Below are 19,532 nucleotides of genomic sequence, written 5' to 3'. Positions count from 1 at the left end.
AAGAATGATAATAAAAATAATAAAAATAGTAAAAATAAAAATAATAATAATAATATCAACTATTATTATTATTATTATTATTATTATTATTATTATTATTATTATTATTATTTTATTATTAATATTATTATATAATAGTTAGGTATTAATCTATAATTAATTATTCATGACCTCTTTAAAAGTGAAATTCGCGAATATAATGAAAAAAAAAATTAATTAGGATAAAAATTGGAGAAAATATGTTTGAGGAGAGGTTTGATAATTTTTTTTTCTTGAGGATAAAAACCTAAACTCATGAGACCCCTTGAAGCATCAATCATCCATACACATGGGTTAGGTTCAAAGAAAAAGCGGTTAAAACTTTTCTTTCTTTGGCCTCGGCATTTATTTCTCTCGTCTCACCTAAGTAAAAGAACACAAGTGTTTTTTTCCTCAATTGAGAAGAAGAAAAGTTCAGACAAGATTTCAGAATTAAATGCCTTTTCTTGAAAGGTTTTTTTTCGGCCGAAAAGACCTTTAGACTGCACGCTCATAAAAAACGATCATTATAATTATTCCAGTGAACTGAATTCGGTTTTTTTTAGAGGGAATTCGAGTAATTCCCAGTCTTATCTCTGTCTTTGTTAGTGTCAACTGTTATTTGAAAAATTTTCACTTTGAAATAAGAGAAATTTTTTTTTTTTTATTTAATGTTTAATGAAAATTTACGTTATTATTTGTAATGTAAACCAATATTTGTTTCACCAGGTCGGGGGGAAAAGACACTTTGCGATTTTAGCAAAATATTATGTTATAAATTTTTGTTTTTATATTTTTCTTTCATTTATATGAATTTAAAAAAATTTTCAATAGTTTTTAGCATTTAAAATTGTATTTTATGTTAAGTTTACGTATTTACTCAAATGGCTTTTTCACACTGCACTAATCTTTAAAAAATATATATTTTGTGGAATTAAAAATTTAAGAAGTAAAGTATTATTAGTAGTTAAGGACAATTATGATCTGACAAAAGGATAAAAGAAAAATCAGTAGTAAAGTCTAGTATATGGTCAGACATTTTTTTCAAATATTACCTCTGTATAGTAGTAGTGGAAGATTTTAGTCAGACACAACTTTTTCTAATATTGATTATAATATTATCAGTAGTAAAAAATTATTTAAGTCAGGCAGAATTTCTTTTAATAATATCAGTAGTAATAGTCATATTTTTTTAATGTAAAAAAAAATTTTAATTACTTTCAAAATTTTTAAATTATTCCTCTGATAATTATAATCTACTTATAATATATAATTATACAATAATTAATAATAAATAATAATTATATTTACTTACGGAATAATCTCGACAGGAAACATGCTGTTTAACTCACCTGAAACAAAAAGAAGAGTAAATACTTTATATTCGAATTATTATAAAAAAAATTAAAAACAAATAATTTCTATTAATTAATTAATTCTGTTAAATTACTTTCGTTTAAACATTTCACGAACTTTTCCATATCCGAATTCAATTTCAGTGAAATTTAGTAAAGTTTAGTTCGGACTTGGTATAATTTCTTGTACAAATAGTAAAGTTGAAAATTAAAAATTATTATTACAATAACTTTAAATATTTTCGAAGAAAATTTCTTTGTATAAATTTTAGAAAATTTATCATACTCTCTAAATTCGAATTAGTAAAATTTTTTACTAATTTGAATTAGTGACTGACTTTTTGCTTTTGAATTAGTAAATTTTACTAATAAATTAGTAAAAATTACTATTAATTAGTAAAATTTACTAATTCAAAAGCAAAAAGTCAGTCACTAATTCAAATTAGTAAATAATTTTACTAATTAAAATTTAGAGAATAGAAAGTAGTAAAATTTACTCTGCAAATAATATTTAATAACAATTAGAATTGAGTTTGAAGTTTAAAAAAAAATATTAAAAAATTAACAGAAGAATTATTAAAAATAGTAAAATTTGATATTAAAAATCTGTAAGTAGTACAAAATCAGACACAATCTTTCATTTAATATTTTTATCAGTAGTACAAAGGTTTTTAGTCTGACACAATCTTTCATTGAATATTTTTATAAGTAGTACAAAAGTTTCCAAGTCAGACTATTCGAATAATTATTTTATCAGTAGTTAAAAAATTATTTCAGTCAGGCAGAATTTTTCTATTTTAACAATATTCATTTGTCAGTAGTAAAAGTTGTTTGAGTCAGACACAATTTTTTATTCTTATATTTTTAGTCCTGGTAAATTTATTATATAATTAATAAATAATAAAAAATAAATAATAAAATAATAAATTTAGTCCCAATAAAAAAAAATTTACAATTTTCTCTTTTAGATATCTAATAAATACACAGAAAAAATGGATGGTAAAAAGTAACAAAGGTAATGGGTAAAAGTTGTTGGGGTAAAGGGTAAAAATTGTAGAGGGTAATATTGAAATGGGTAAAAATGTTACCAAAATATCACTAGATTAATAGACGACATTATTAAGAAAAATGCACAAATATTACACTTACGAAAGTCACAATGTTAGAAAAAGCTCTTATAATTAATAAATTAACTATTCTACAGTCGATTTATCCATTATTCAAGTTGTATTAAATCGTAAATTGTTCAATTATTAATGATAAATATGCGAACTGTGAGACCTGTCAATGCATTGGTAACATGCGTGATACTTGTAGCAGACTACGATTCACTACGATCATATTCTGAACGGCGGAACGAAAGGAACTGATTTGGATAAACGCGCGAAGTTTCAAAATGATGTATAAATATAGTAAACATTGAAAAAATTGGTTTCTTTGATTTAAGAGATATTACTAATAAAACATATCTTTTACCTTTAGAAAACGTTTTTTTTACAACAATGTGATCAAAAATTAGAAATTTAGCAAAACTTTTTCGATTATTGAAATAAATTAATTTATTTCAATAAATATTATTTAAAGCTAAAAAAATCAGTATTTTACTTAGAAAAATAAATTGGAATAAAATATTTTTAAACAATTTCAAGTAAAAAATAAATAACCTGAACAATTAATTTTGATTGAAAATCAGTTATTATATTTAGTAGAATACAAAAAATAACTCCTCCTACTTTAAGAAAGTAATTTTTTATTCATTGGTTCAATAGCACAAAAAGAGAGTGAATATTTAATGTTTAAAAAGTTACATTTAGTCTTAACTCCTTAAGAAAAAAAAGACTTCTGGCCAATAAAATAAACACCTCCTATTTTCAAAGTGCAATTGTTTATTTGTTGGTTGAGTTAAAGAAAATGGAGAAAGTGATTAATGTTTGAAAAATAACACATATTACTATATGTGTTATAGAAAAAAAAGAATAATGAATGATTTAGACTAATAAAAATAATAAACAAACTCCTCCAATTTTCAAAATCAATATTTCTATCTGTTTGTTGAGTTAAACAAAATGTAGAAAAAATTATATTTAAATTTATAATTTCAACCCCCAAACGAAAAAATGGATGTTCAAGACCAATTAAAATAAAATTAAAACTCCTCCTTCTTAAAGAAAAATATTTCTTATTTGTGGCTTCAATAGAACAAAATGCAGAAAATAATAATATTTAAAAAAGATAAAATTTAGTCCCAACCCCCAAAAGATAAAATGGATGTTTAAGACCAATTAAATTAAAATTTAAACTCCTCCCTCTCAATAAAAGCTACTTTCTATTCGTGTGTTCAATAGAACAAAATAGAGAAAATATCAAACTTTAAAAAATATAAGTCTCAACCCCTCACGAAAAAAAACTGCTATTAGCCAATAAAAAAATTAAACTACTCCTACATTTTTATTCATTGGTTCAGTTAAACAAAATGGAGAAAAAATTATTATTTAAGAAATAAAACGCATATAATTTCAACCCCCAAAAGAGAAAATGGATGTTCTAGACCAAGTAAAATAAAATTTAAACTTCAATATTTTCTAAAAATTAAATATTCTCACATTTTTTCCAGGGCATGTTCCGAATAGAAAAATTGCATTTAAGTAAAAAAGAGGAGTTTAAATATTATTTTTATTGGCCAAAAGTCTCTATCCTTTTTCTCTTTAAAAGTTAAAATAAACATTATATTTTTTAAAAATGATAAATATTCTTAGAATTTTTCTCAATGGAGCAACGAATAAAAACATTGCGCTTTTTGTAAATAGGAGGAGGAAATATTTAATTTTTAAAAAATAAAACATAATCCCAACCCCCCAAAAAAAATTGATGCTTTTAGACGAATAAAAATAAGAAACAAACTCCTCCTATTTTCAAAATTAATTTTTCTATTTGTTGGTTAAGTTAAACAAAATGAAGAAAATAATAAATATTAAAAAAATAAAATATATAACCTCAACCCCCAAAGAAAAAATGGTTGCTTTAGACCAATCAAAATAATAAACAATAAACTCCTCCTATTTTCAAAATCAATTTTTCTATTTGTTGATTAAGTTAAACAAAATGAAGAAAAGAATAATATTTTTAAAATAAAACATATAATCCCAGCCCCCTTAGAAAAAATGGATGTTTTAGACCAATCAAAATAATAATCAAACTCCTCCTACATAAAGAAAGAAAATTTTCTATTTGTCGCTTCAGTTAATAAAATATGAAGCGAATATATAAAATTTAAGGTCAACCCTTTACAAAAAATATACTTCTAGCCAATAAAAATAAGATTCAAACTCCTCCTTCTTAAAGAAAGCAATTTTTTTATTCATTGGTTCAACAATACAAAAATGGAGTGAATATTTAATTTTTAAAAAGTTACATTTAGTCTTAACCCATTAGGAAAAAAAAAATTCTGGCCAATAAAAATAAACTCCTCCTATTTTCAAAATGCAATGTTTTATTTATTGGTTGAGTTAAACAAAATGGAGAATCGAATTAAAATTTAAAAAATAAAACATATAATCCCAACCCCCTAAGAAAAAATAGATGATTTAGACCAAACAAAATAACAACCAAACTCCTCCTATTTTCAAAATCAATTTTTCTATTTGTTGATTAAGTTAAACGCAAAATGAAGAAAAAATTAATATTTAAAAAATAAAATATATTTTTCCAACCCCCAAAAGAAAAAATGGATGTTTTAAACCAATTAAAATAAAACTTAAACTCCTCCTTCTGAATGAAAGATATTTTTCCTCCTGTGTGTTTAATAGAACAAAATGGAGAAAATATTAAACTTTAAAAAAATATGAAATTTAACCACAACCCTTTCCGAAAAAATAGGAGGAGATTCAATCTATTTTTGTATAGTTCATAGTAAACTTTAATTTTAAGTAGGAGGAGTTTCAATCTTATTTTTATTGGCTAGAAGTATATTTTTTGTAAAGGGTTGACCTTAAATTTTATATATTCGCTTCATATTTTATTAACTGAAGCGACAAATAGAAAATTTTCTTTCTTTATGTAGGAGGAGTTTGATTATTATTTTGATTGGTCTAGAACATCCATTTTTTCTAAGGGGGCTGGGATTATATGTTTTATTTTAAAAATATTATTCTTTTCTTCATTTTGTTTAACTTAATCAACAAATAGAAAAATTGATTTTGAAAATAGGAGGAGTTTGTTTATTATTTTGATTGGTCTAAAGCAACCATTTTTTCTTTGGTGGTTGAGGTTATATATTTTATTTTTTTAATATTTATTATTTTCTTCATTTTGTTTAACTTAACCAACAAATAGAAAAATTGATTTTGAAAATAGGAGGAGTTTGTTTATTATTTTCATTGGTGTGAAGCAACCATTTTTTCTTTGGGGGTTGAGGTTATATGTTTTATTTTTCATATATTAAGTATTTTCTCCATTTTGTTTAACTTAACCAACAAATAGAAAAATTAATTTTGAAAATAGGAGGAGTTTGTTTATTATTTTCATTGGTGTGAAGCAACCATTTTTTCTTTGGGGGTTGAGGTTATATGTTTTATTTTTCATATATTAAGTATTTTCTCCATTTTGTTTAACTTAACCAACAAATAGAAAAATTAATTTTGAAAATAGGAGGAGTTTGTTTATTATTTTCATTGGTGTGAAGCAACCATTTTTGGGGGGGGGGTTGAGGTTATATGTTTTATTTTTTAAATATTTATTATTTTCTTCATTTTGTTTAACTTAACCAACAAATAGAAAAATTAATTTTGAAAATAGGAGGAGTTTGTTTATTATTTTCATTGGTGTGAAGCAACCATTTTTTCTTTGGGGGTTGAGGTTATATGTTTTATTTTTCATATATTAAGTATTTTCTCCATTTTGTTTAACTTAACCAACAAATAGAAAAATTAATTTTGAAAATAGGAGGAGTTTGTTTATTATTTTCATTGGTGTGAAGCAACCATTTTTTCTTTGGGGGTTGAGGTTATATGTTTTATTTTTCATATATTAAGTATTTTCTCCATTTTGTTTAACTTAATCAACAAATAGAAAAATTGATTTTGAAAATAGGAGGAGTTTATTGTTTATTATTTTGATTGGTCTAAAGCAACCATTTTTTCTTTGGGGGTTGAGGTTATATATTTTATTTTTTTAATATTTATTATTTTCTTCATTTTGTTTAACTTAACCAACAAATAGAAAAATTAATTTTGAAAATAGGAGGAGTTTGTTTCTTATTTTTATTCGTCTAAAAGCATCAATTTTTTTTGGGGGGTTGGGATTATGTTTTATTTTTTAAAAATTAAATATTTCCTCCTCCTATTTACAAAAAGCGCAATGTTTTTATTCGTTGCTCCATTGAGAAAAATTCTAAGAATATTTATCATTTTTAAAAAATATAATGTTTATTTTAACTTTTAAAGAGAAAAAGGATAGAGACTTTTGGCCAATAAAAATAATATTTAAACTCCTCTTTTTTACTTAAATGCAATTTTTCTATTCGGAACATGCCCTGGAAAAAATGTGAGAATATTTAATTTTTAGAAAATATTGAAGTTTAAATTTTATTTTACTTGGTCTAGAACATCCATTTTCTCTTTTGGGGGTTGAAATTATATGCGTTTTATTTCTTAAATAATAATTTTTTCTCCATTTTGTTTAACTGAACCAATGAATAAAAATGTAGGAGTAGTTTAATTTTTTTATTGGCTAATAGCAGTTTTTTTTCGTGAGGGGTTGAGACTTATATTTTTTAAAGTTTGATATTTTCTCTATTTTGTTCTATTGAACACACGAATAGAAAGTAGCTTTTATTGAGAGGGAGGAGTTTAAATTTTAATTTAATTGGTCTTAAACATCCATTTTATCTTTTGGGGGTTGGGACTAAATTTTATCTTTTTTAAATATTATTATTTTCTGCATTTTGTTCTATTGAAGCCACAAATAAGAAATATTTTTCTTTAAGAAGGAGGAGTTTTAATTTTATTTTAATTGGTCTTGAACATCCATTTTTTCGTTTGGGGGTTGAAATTATAAATTTAAATATAATTTTTTCTACATTTTGTTTAACTCAACAAACAGATAGAAATATTGATTTTGAAAATTGGAGGAGTTTGTTTATTATTTTTATTAGTCTAAATCATTCATTATTCTTTTTTTTCTATAACACATATAGTAATATGTGTTATTTTTCAAACATTAATCACTTTCTCCATTTTCTTTAACTCAACCAACAAATAAACAATTGCACTTTGAAAATAGGAGGTGTTTATTTTTATTGGCCAGAAGTCTTTTTTTTCTTAAGGAGTTAAGACTAAATGTAACTTTTTAAACATTAAATATTCACTCTCTTTTTGTGCTATTGAACCAATGAATAAAAAATTACTTTCTTAAAGTAGGAGGAGTTATTTTTTGTATTCTACTAAATATAATAACTGATTTTCAATCAAAATTAATTGTTCAGGTTATTTATTTTTTACTTGAAATTGTTTAAAAATATTTTATTCCAATTTATTTTTCTAAGTAAAATACTGATTTTTTTAGCTTTAAATAATATTTATTGAAATAAATTAATTTATTTCAATAATCGAAAAAGTTTTGCTAAATTTCTAATTTTTGATCACATTGTTGTAAAAAAACGTTTTCTAAAGGTAAAAGATATGTTTTATTAGTAATATCTCTTAAATCAAAGAAACCAATTTTTTCAATGTTTACTATATTTATACATCATTTTGAAACTTCGCGCGTTTATCCAAATCAGTTCCTTTCGTTCCGCCGTTCAGAATATGATCGTAGTGAATCGTAGTCTGCTACAAGTATCACGCATGTTACCAATGCATTGACAGGTCTCACAGTTCGCATATTTATCATTAATAATTGAACAATTTACGATTTAATACAACTTGAATAATGGATAAATCGACTGTAGAATAGTTAATTTATTAATTATAAGAGCTTTTTCTAACATTGTGACTTTCGTAAGTGTAATATTTGTGCATTTTTCTTAATAATGTCGTCTATTAATCTAGTGATATTTTGGTAACATTTTTACCCATTTCAATATTACCCTCTACAATTTTTACCCTTTACCCCAACAACTTTTACCCATTACCTTTGTTACTTTTTACCATCCATTTTTTCTGTGTATTTAAAACACTTAAGAATAAAAAATAAAAATACAAAAACTATAATATTATTCCATATACATTATTCGCACAGTTACTATTTTTATACCCAAACAAAAAAAGGAAAAAAATAATAATAAAACACAGAAGAATTGATTATTGCGAAAAAATGAAAAAGAGAAGAATTTTTGAGGAAAAGAATTGTAAACGATGAAATAAATGGTGCGTTTTTTTAGGTTTCCACATAATATACCTCTTTCAGTATTGGATTTCCTTGAAAATAAAGCATTTTCCTTTCTAGAGTCATGTATATCTGTGGCATTCGATCGACGAATGTTTAAAGAAGAAAAAGAAGAAATAGAAGAAAATGAGGAGAAGAAAAGAAAAGAAATAGAACAAGAAGAAGAAAAAGTACACAGAAGAGAAAAGATTGTGACACAAAAAAAAAAAGAATAAATTTGTTTCTCACTCACAATGCTATATAGATAAAGTTACAAATAGTCCCCAAAAGAAATTGAAATTTCATTTTCTTGAATTTCGACTAGACACGAAAACGCTTCTTAGATGTACACATCTTGTAGGAAAACAAACCCTTCCCCCCCCCCAAAAAAAATCCATTTATTTCATGTCTTATCTTTTAAAATGGTTAGAATTTCAATTTGAGATTTATTTTTCGAGATTCAGGTGCGAGACAATACACGTGCTATAAACCTATAGATATATATAAATTTACCATACACCGGTGATGTTTTTTATGGATAAATTCAAGTCTGATTTTTATTCGTTTAATATTGTAGTGTCGTTTGACAATCAAATTGATCGACTTTTTTTTAACGGTGAAAGCAATTTAATCTCAATGCTCTTATAGGATTTATTTCATCTACATTGGTTCCATGTACTTTTATACCATTTTCACATGTATATGTATACATATTCGTTGGTCGTTGTTAATACAATTTATTGCCCTTTTTTATTTCTCGAATGCAATTGCATGAGTCGAAAATCTTTTTCCTGTCAAAAGGAATAAATGATACTTGAATTTTTTTCACATAATTTTACATTTAAGTCGTATAGCAGATACACTTAAAAATTTTATTTCCTGCTTTTCTTGTGATGTGTGATAAATTTTATATTCGCGAAGAAAATTTGTTCTATTTTCTACCATATTTGTTTTACTATAATTTCTTTATTCCATCATTTTTTCTTTTCTTCTCTTTTCTTTTTTCATATTTTTTAAATTTATTTATTACTAAACGGGATTAATTTTTGCATAATTATTCCTTTAGTAGGAAAATTTTTCTCACAAAGAATTTCATCAACAAATTTGTAAATAATTTTATAAGAATAATTACATTTTCGAGAAATTTGCTTAAAATTACATTAAAAATAATTGAAATTCGACGAGGAGTTTTATTATTTATAAAAATAATTGAACGCCAAAAAAGAATTTTATTATATTTACGAAAATAATTGAATTATTCCGAAGAAATTTATAAAAAAATTTTCACATAATTGAATTCCAGTAAAATTTTTATTAGATATTTATGAACATAATTAAATGTTTGTCTAGAATTTAAAAAAAAATTTTACATAATTGAATTTTTTTGGAAAATTTTATTAAAATTTGTTTTAAATAATTGAATTTTTTTGGAAAATATTATTAAAATAGTAGATATTGAAAATGATTAAATTGAGGAAAATTTTTGAAAATATTTAAAATTTTAACTATTTTACGAATTTTTAATTATTTGGAAATTCTTCAATTAAATATATTTTAGAAAATTAAAACTTTAAATAATTTCAAGAAAAACAAATTTAATTATACTTTTTCAAAAAAAATTAATTCTACAAAATTCTTAGTGAAAAGTATGAAAATTTCAGATTTTCAAAGATTTTAATTTGAAACTTCTTCAAAATTCAATTATTTCTAAAAATCACACTCTAATGCTTTTAATATTGAATTATAATCTAAAATTTTAACTGAAATCGATTTTTAAATCAATTTTTATTAGAAAATTCTGCAAAAATTCAATTCTTTAAATACAAAAGAAACAATTTATTGAATAATTGCATGTTTCTTAAAATTGAATTCTCATGAAGAATTTTATCAATAAGTTTTTAAAAAATTGCATTCTTTCGACAAATTTTAATATTTTAAAAAATAATTACACTTTTCGAGAAATTCGATTAAAATTGTATTTTAAAAATAATTGAAATTCTGCAATGTGTTTTATTATTTATGAAAATAATTGAATTCCTAAAAAGAATTTTATTATTTACGAAAATAATTGAATCTCTATAAAAATTTTATTATTTGTAAATTTAATTAAAGGTTTGCGTAGAATTTTATTACTTTTTTTTTATATTAATTAAATTTTTTTTGAAAATTTTATTAAAATAGTAGATATTTTAAAAATCATTGAATTGAGGAAATTTTTTGAAAATAATTGAAATTTTGCCAAGAATTTTATTAAAATTTTTGAAAATAATTGAATTTCGGAGATGAATTTAATTATTTCTAAAGATAATTGAAATATTGACGAGAATTTTTTAAAAAATTTGAACATAATTGAATTTCTGCGAAGAATTTTATTACTTTTGTAAATAATTGAATTTCTGCATTTATTTGTAGTTTCTCTAAAATTCTCCAAATTATATCGTATAATTTACGAACTTTTCGTCCTTTTTCAATCAAATTACGGACTTTACGGACTTTTTCAAAAAAAACTGACTTTTAAGGACTTAAAGCAAATTTACGGACCTAGTTCGAGCCCTGGGATTACTTCTTATTTATTTGCTTATTTCTATGTTTCTAAAAGAGATATTTTTTTATGAAATAATTTATTTATTTGTTTAATAATCTTTCTTCAACTATTTTTTATTTCTTTATTTATTTCTAAACAGGTTTTTTTTTGTAAAATAATTTCCGTCAGTAAAAAAATGCTTTTTGAATAAAAAAAATTTATTAAAAAAAATTATGATTGCAAACAAATTATTTTCTTAAAGAAACTTTTGTTGTTTGAGTCGAGAAGACAAGAATAAAACAAATTTTCCAAAAAATGTATAAATAAATAAAAAAATAAATAAAAGTAGTAATAAAATAGTAAAATAAATAATAGTAATTTAATAATAAAATAAATGAGTAATAATAATTAATTAGAAAAAAGTTATAATAATCAATAATTTTCTACTCCAATTTCTTTAATATAATTACGTTGGTACTTATTAATTTTTTAAAAATTACATTTTCGAATGATATTCATTGTTTGAATATTAACTGTTTCTGCAAATGGTTATATTTGTATAATTGACGTGTACACAAGGATAAAAGGCATTTGTAGAAGCAAGAAATTTTTTTCTTCATTTTTTTCTGTTTTTTTAATTAAGTAATTAGTCTGGTTGCTTGAAAATTTCACTATATTAAAATATTTACATTAAACGTCATATTGCGAAAGGAAAAAAAGTACTTGCCCCGTTTTTTTTAACGAAGAAAAAAAGTTTACATAAAAAGATTTTAGAACACAAATATTTTCTCGCTAACGAACTGAAAATATGAAAGGGGGAGGGAGAAAAAAACTAATATATACAACGTTAGATGTTTCTTTTAATAAATTTTAATTTAATTATTAAATTGAAAGCGAGATTTTTCATAAAATCTGTGTTTTATTTTTTTCCTCTTAAATTTTTTTCTCTCGCTTATTGGTAAGACAATATTTTTCTCTCTATGTTGGAATATATGTGCAAATTTTTAAAAGAATTAAAATATTAAATAAATTAAATATAATAAATAAATAAATAAAATTTATTTATTTTATTTCTTTAGTTTTTTAGTTTGTTATTTATTAGTTATTATTTTTGGTTTCCGTTTCCGGTACCGGTTAAAGTTACACGTGTGGGAACGCGATCTTGAATTTTTGGAAATTTTTAGTGAATTTTTAGCAGAGGGAGGGTTTTGAGTGAAGTTTTGAGTTGTGTGAGGTGTTTCTGTTGGAATAATTGAAAATTTGGGGAAATTAGGGGAAAGGATTGTGTGATATAAGTGTGAAAAGTGAAGCAGGGAAGTGAAGGTTAGGTGTTGCGAGTGGGGAGAGTGAGTTAGGTAGTAAAGGGTTAAGTAAGTAGTGAGGGGTGAAAAAGATAAGGGGGGTGGAATTTAATGGTGAGGGGGTTGAGGGGTTGTTCAAAGAACGGTATAAGGGGTGTAAAGTTGTTAAAGGAGGAGTGTGTGGAGAAAAGAATTGTCGCTTTTGACTGGCGTGGTGTGTAGGTAAGGCAGGTATGGCGTTCTTAGAAAGGTCTCCGATAAGGGACCGTAGAGGGCAGGAGGTTACGGCTGAAACGAGCGAGCCAAGCGAGTCAAGAATTGATGAAAAGTCTGGGAATGGGAAAGGAAAGAAAGCGGAAATGGCTGTAGCGGTAATTGATAGCGTGGAGAAGTTTAATAAGAAACTAGCGGTGCGAAGGGGTAGGAAGTCAAAAGCAGAGTTGTTAGGCTTGGAAGACCCGGGTGAGTCGCCGGCTAGGATGCATGCGTGGCTACGGTCAGGGGATTTAAACAGCAAAGCGGTTAGTGAGGGGTCGAAAAGTGATGAGGAAAAAGAGGAAGAGGGGGAAGAAGGGGGATGGATGGAGAAAATGCTGAAGATGGGGGAGCAAACAAACCGGAATATTGCGGAATTAAGTAAAAAAGTGGATTGTGGATTGGATAGGGTGGGGGGAGAGCTAGTGGGATTGAAAAGGGTATGGAGAGAATGGGAGGAAAAATGGGAGGAGGAAAAGGAAATAATTTGGGGGAGGCTAGAAGAATTGGATAAGGGACAAAAGGACGAAAATGAAGAAGTTAAAAAAGAGATGAACGACTTAAAGATAAGGGTAGAAGGGTTGGAAAATGAATTGGGTAGAATTAAGGGGGAGAGTGATAAAAGGGAGGGACAAAAAGGTAGGGGGGTAGGGGAGGGTTTAGAAAAAAAGGTAGACAATTTAGCATGGAAGTTGGGGCAAATGGAGAGGGAGAAGAGAAGGAACAATATTTTGGTAAGGGGATTGAAAGTGGTGAAGGAGGGGGGAAAAGAAAAAATAGAGGAGTTATTGCGAGAGCTGGGAGGGACGGTAGGGGTAAAAGGGGTAAGAGGGGTGGGCAGGGAGGAGGGAGGCTTGATGAGTTTGTGGGTGGTCGAGTTGGAGAACGAGATACAGAAAAAGGAGATTTTGAGGATTAAGGGGAGATTGAAGGGCAAGGAGGTATGGATAGAAGAGGACAGAACTTGGGAGGAGAGAAAGATGAATTGGAAGATTAATGAAAAAGTCTGGGAGGAAAGGAATAAAGGTAACACCGTAAGAAGGGGGAAGGATTGCGTGTGGATTAATGGGGAGAGGTGGGGAGTTAATTGGGAGACTGGGGAGTTAAATAAGAATGAAAGGGAAAAGGGTTTTGGGGGTATGGGGGGGAGAGGTGGGGAATTAACGGAGAAGGGGGGGGAATAAAAGTTGTGTTTTGGAACATCTCGGGATTGAAAAATAAGGATGACGGTTTTTGGAAGGATATTGGTAAATGGGATGTGATAATGCTAAGTGAGACTTGGGTTGAAGATAAGGATTGGGAAAGGGTCAAAAGCAGATTGCCGAAGGAATTTATTTGGGAATGTCAAGGAGCAATAAAGGAAAAGGTAAAGGGTAGGAGTGCGGGTGGTATGGTATCGGGGGTGAGAAGGGATTTAAATATAAAAGAATTTATGGGTGGGGGTAACAAGGAGGATGGTTGTATGGTGAGGGGGGTTAAGTTTGGAATGGAAAAATTAACGGTAGTAGGGATTTATAGAAGAAGAGGGGAAAGAAGGGGTTGGAGACAGCTGGAAGAATGGATTGAAAAAGGGAAGGGGGAGAAGATTCTGATAGGGGGGGACTTTAATGCTTGGACTGGAGAACTGGGAGGAGGGGAGTGGAGTGAAGAGGAGGAAAAGTATAAAAGGGTGTCCAAACATAAGGAGATAGACAAGGAGGGAAGGAAGTTGATTAGCATTATGGAGGAAACGGGGTGGGAAATATGTAATGGGGGCATTGAAGGGGATAAAGAGGGAGAGTTCACATTTATAGGGAGGGGGGAAACGGTTATAGATTATGTAATGACGGATGGGAGGACGAAGAGTAATATTAAGCGGATGAGGGTGGGGGTTGAGGGTGGTTCGGGACACTTTCCATTGATAGTGGAAATGAAAGGAAGAAAGGAGAAGTTAAAGAAAAAGATAGGAAGTAAAAGGGTTAAAGTCAGAATGGGAAACTGGGGAAAGGAAAGCGTAGTGGATTTTGAAAACAGGATGCAAGAGATGGAGGAAAGATTTAAAGCAGAAGCAGGGGTAAATGAAAGAATTGAGAGATTAAGATGCGTGATGGAGGAGGTGAAGGGGGGCATAGAGGAAGAAGAGAACAGAACGAGGAGGAGCAGAAAGGGTTGGTGGGATGAAGATTGTGTCAAAAGTAGGGAAAATTTGAGGAAAACTGTAAAGGACTGGAGGGGGGGTAGAATTAGAAAGGAAGAATATAATAGGATTCATAGGGAACATGGGAAGTTAATAAGAGGAAAAAGGGAGGAGGGTAGGATAAGATTTATGAAGGAAGTGGAAGCGGCAATTAAAGAGGGCAAGGAGTGGGATATAATAAACAGGGAAAGGAAAAGAAGACGAGGTTTGAACAGAGAGATAGAAATGGGCACATGGACGAATTATTTTAAGGGTCTAAGTGGAGGGGTAGGGAGTAGAATAAGGGGGGAGGGAAGGAGAAAGGACATAGGGAGGGATGAGAAACAAATTACCAAGGAGGAGATAAGCGAAGCCATAGACAGACTTAAAAGAAATAAAGCGGCTGGGGGGGATGGGATGGAAGGGGAATGTTTAAAATATGGGGGGGAGGTGGTGAGGGATGAAATGTGGAAAATTGCGAATTTGGTGTGGGAGGGGGAAGGGTGGCCAGAAGAGTGGAAAACGGGCTTAATAGTTCCAATTGTAAAAAAGGGGGAGGGAGGGAAGGTGGAAGATTATAGGGGGGTAACTCTGATGCCTGTCGGGTATAAGGTGTATGCGGAGGTGGTTAGGAAAAGGTTGGAAGAAGTGGTGGAAAGAATGGGGTTAATTCCGCATAATCAGACAGGATTTAGGGAAGGGATGGGGACGGTAGATAATATATACGCATTAAATTTTTTGGTAAACAGAAGCATTAAAAAGGAGAAAGGTAAATTAGTGGCGGTGTTTGTTGATTTTAAGGCGGCCTTCCCATCGGTTAACAGGGGGATTTTGTGGAAGACTTTGAGAGATTTGGGTATAGGGCAGGGGTTTATAGAGAGAATTAAGGAATTTTATGAGGACACCAGGGAAAAGGTTAAAATTGGGGAAGAGTTGGGGGAGGAGTTTTGGTTGGGTAGGGGGTTAAGGCAGGGCTGCCCCCTTAGTCCAATCTTGTTTAATTTGTTAATGGCTGACTTAGAGGAGAAAATGGAAAGAAAAGGTAAAGGGGGAGTGATTCTGGGAAAAAGACGTGTGTATGTACTAGCGTATGCGGATGATGTAGTGTTGATGGCTGAGAATGAAAGAGGGATGAAACTGTTGATGAAAGAATTTGAAGGATACGTCAGAAAGAAAGATTTATGTGTGAATGTGGAGAAGACAAAAGTGGTGAGATTTAGAAGGATAGGGGAGGTGGAGGAGGTGGAATGGAAGCTAAATGGAAGAAGAGTGGAAGAAGTGAATGAGTTTTGTTATCTGGGTTATTGGTTTAATTGGAACGGGGAGCAAGAGTTAAATATTGAAAGAAGAATAGAAAAAGGGGGAAGGGTGATGGGACAGGTATGGGGAATTGGGGAGAGGAGATTTAAGAATGATTGGAAGAAGCGTGTATGGTTGTTTGATGCTTTGGTATGGGCGGTGATTAGTTATGGAGTGGAAGTATGGGGGTGGGGTGAGATTGGAAAGGTTGAAAGTTTGCATGAAAGGTTTTTAAGATGGACTATGGGGGTAGATAGGAATTGTCCGGGATACATGTTAAGGGAGGAATTGGGAAGGGAAAAGGTTGTATTGAGGCAAAGGAAGAGGGCAATGGGATTGGAGGAGAAGTTGGAGCTGGGAAGAGGGAGTGACATCGCGAGAGAGTGTGTGAGGATGGTTAAGAAAGGGAAAGCAATGAGAAGGAAAGATATTCCAAGATGGGAGAGAGAAAGAGGAGATGCGTTGGAGGAGGGAAGGAGATGGGGCGGAAATGAGAGGGAGGTGATGGAGGGTTGGAAGAAAAAGGATGAGAATGAGAGGTGGAGCAGGATAGTGGAGTCAAAATATAATAGATGGTATAGGATGGTGAGGGGGGAGAAGGAGCCGGGGTATTTAGGAAAAATGAAAAAGTATGAAAGTTGGAATAGATTGTGTAGGTTTAGAATGGGTGAGGGAGTGAAAGAGTGTAGGTATTGGATGGATGATGAAGAGAAAATGTGTAGGATGTGTGGGTTTCAGGTAGAAGATTGGAAGCATGTTTTGGAGGAATGTATGGGGGAAATTGAAGTGGGAGGGGTGGAGGGAGGGATGGGGGATAAAATTAAGTGGATTTTGGATGAGAATGGGAAAGGGGAAAAATGGATAGAAAGATTAGAAAGAATGAGAGAAGAGAGAATGTATTAGGGCCGATAAAGGGAGGGGTTTTTTGTATTGGGGTAAGGCAGTAATGCTTAAATATAAAAGGTAGTTTGTAAAGTTTTTAAATTTTGACGAAGCCAAAAAGGGCAAATTGGAACGGGAAACGGAAACCCGGTGCACTGGCGGATTGCGATTAGTAGATATAAGTAGAGCGTATTAAGTTTAGTTGTAAGTGAAAATGTATTTTAGTTTTAAGTAGAGGATGTGTATTAGGGAGTCTCGAACCCTGCGTGAGCAGGGAGAGTAAATAAAGATAATATTAGTTATTATTTAATTGTAACAAATTATTGAACACTAATTATTAAAAAACTTCACAAATACTAAATATTAAAACAAATAATAAGAGCTTAATAAAAGTATTCTTTTAACGAAATTTTTATCAAAAAAAGTCAAAGAAATGAATTTTTTCGAATTTTATTTTCGAAAGTTTTTTTAATCAATAAATAAATGCATTTTTATCGTAAAACTTCTTCCGTTATTATTATTCTACGTTCCAAGTTTCAAATTAAAGTTAATAAACATAAAATAAATGTGAATTATTAAAAGAAAACTTCAAAACTTATTTGTCGTGCATGTGTCCTTCAACTGTGTGAAACATTCATATAAAACTATCAATAAATGGATACAGTGAATATAAAATAAAGTTTTATTATTTTTTTTATTCAGCTGTTATTTTTTCTTAATTTACAAAAAAATTAAATTTTACAATTTAAATTGGAAAAAGAATGTGAATTAGAAAAGAATTTTAATTTTCAGAAAAATAGTTGAAATTGAAAAAAATTTAAATTAAAAAAGAATTTTAATATAAAAACAACGATTTAAGGGCATTTGAACCTTGATGACGTTACAGTTTGTGCAAAGCATGTGTGACGTCATCAAGGTTCAAATGCCCTTAAACTAGAAAAAAAATTTTAATTTAAAAAAAAAAATTTAATTAGAAAAATATTTCGATTTCAAATAAAAATTTTAATTAAAAAGAGAAAAATTAAAAAGAAAACAAAATTATGCGAAGAATATAAATCACACAGAGTAAAATGTAAAACTATGAAAAGTTTGTTCCAAAATACATACACTTTTTAACTTTAATTTATAATTCAACAATTTTGTAACAATTTTCATGGTAAATGAAGGTATCGACGTGCAACTATTAAATTTTGATTGGTACTGTTTGACTGAAACTCTCCTTTATAGGTTCAAATGAAAACTTTGTTTAAATAGAGTTGAGAGTTTGACTTTGTAAAGTCCATTGAAATATTAATTTGCTCAAACAGAAAATAGAATCGACAAATAGGTGTACTTCAAAAAAAGAAACTCTTTTATGGAAATCTATTCTTTTATTTTTTAAAAAAATTTGAAACAAAATAACAACTAAATTCACATAGATATTGAAATGGAATATGATATTTATAATATTTATACATTTAAAAATTCATAAAAAAAGAAAAATTTTGAAAATTATTTGCAATCTTTTTTTTTAGAATAAAAGATAAAAATATTTATAATAAATAAATCGATGGAAAATATTTACAATTTTATATAAAAATTCATAAACAAAATTTTCAAAAATATTAAAAAATATTTCTTTCAATTAAAAGAATATTTAAATAACTTGAACAATATAAAACAATTTCAAATTTGTCTATCACTAATTTTCTTTTCAATTTTAAATTATTTTTTCTTTTAAATTATTTTATTAGTTTAAATTATTTTTGAATAAAAAAACCAAATAATGAATTTTTACTGACTATAGTAAAAATATAAATAATTTGAATAATGAAATACAATTTCAATTTGTTGGTCGTTATTTTTCTTTTATTTTCTTTTTCAAATTTTTCGTGAAATGCATTTGGAGACAAATTTTCAGAAAAGTAAACTGAATTTTTACTAATGTTTGTTTTTGATTTTTCAAGCACTTTTGTTTAACTTTTTTTTCGTTTGTCCTTTCGAAGAGCAAAGAAAGAACAGAAAAGTAAACATTTTTCAAAACGGAATTTTATTTTTTAATAAAAAAATTTTGAACTACAAACAATTTTGTAAGAAAATTACGAAATTGAATGACAAACTAAATTTGTATTATTTAACTTTTAATCAAAACGATTTTTTATTTATTCAAACATTTAAATATCAATTTATTTATTTTAACATTTAAATATTAATTAATTTATCTAAATATTTAGATAATTATTTATTCAAACACCGAACGATTTTACATTAATGAAAAAAAAATTTTGATAACGATTTTTTCGACTATTAATAAAAAAGAAAGTCAAGTTTTTTCTGATTTAAAAAAAGACAAAAAGAAAAGAAAATTAAAAACTTATTAATATAAATTGTTTTGAAAAAAT

At 27.9% G+C, this 19,532-nt stretch overlaps 2 protein-coding genes across 2 annotated transcripts in view; one reads left to right on the top strand and one right to left on the bottom strand.

The window, feature by feature from the left end:
• The window catches only part of LOC122509353 (neurotrimin-like), a 163,680-nt gene that overhangs the window by 103,166 nt on the left and 40,982 nt on the right, over positions 1-19,532 (bottom strand). Inside the window, exon 2 of the mRNA XM_043623344.1 lies at positions 1,334-1,370. The gene's annotated coding sequence lies outside the window, so the exon portion shown is untranslated. The remainder of the gene's footprint in view (positions 1-1,333; positions 1,371-19,532) is intronic.
• Positions 1-19,532, top strand: part of LOC122509354 — an 83,371-nt gene that overhangs the window by 29,470 nt on the left and 34,369 nt on the right. The gene's annotated exons all lie outside the window — the stretch shown is intronic.

The sequence above is a fragment of the Leptopilina heterotoma genome, unplaced genomic scaffold, assembly GCF_015476425.1.
Source record: "Leptopilina heterotoma isolate Lh14 unplaced genomic scaffold, ASM1547642v1 Lhet_60, whole genome shotgun sequence".
In the NCBI taxonomy this organism is placed as follows: domain Eukaryota; kingdom Metazoa; phylum Arthropoda; class Insecta; order Hymenoptera; family Figitidae; genus Leptopilina; species Leptopilina heterotoma.
The sequence above is the reverse complement of the archived record's forward strand: the minus strand, read 5'-3'. Positions and strand labels throughout refer to the sequence as shown.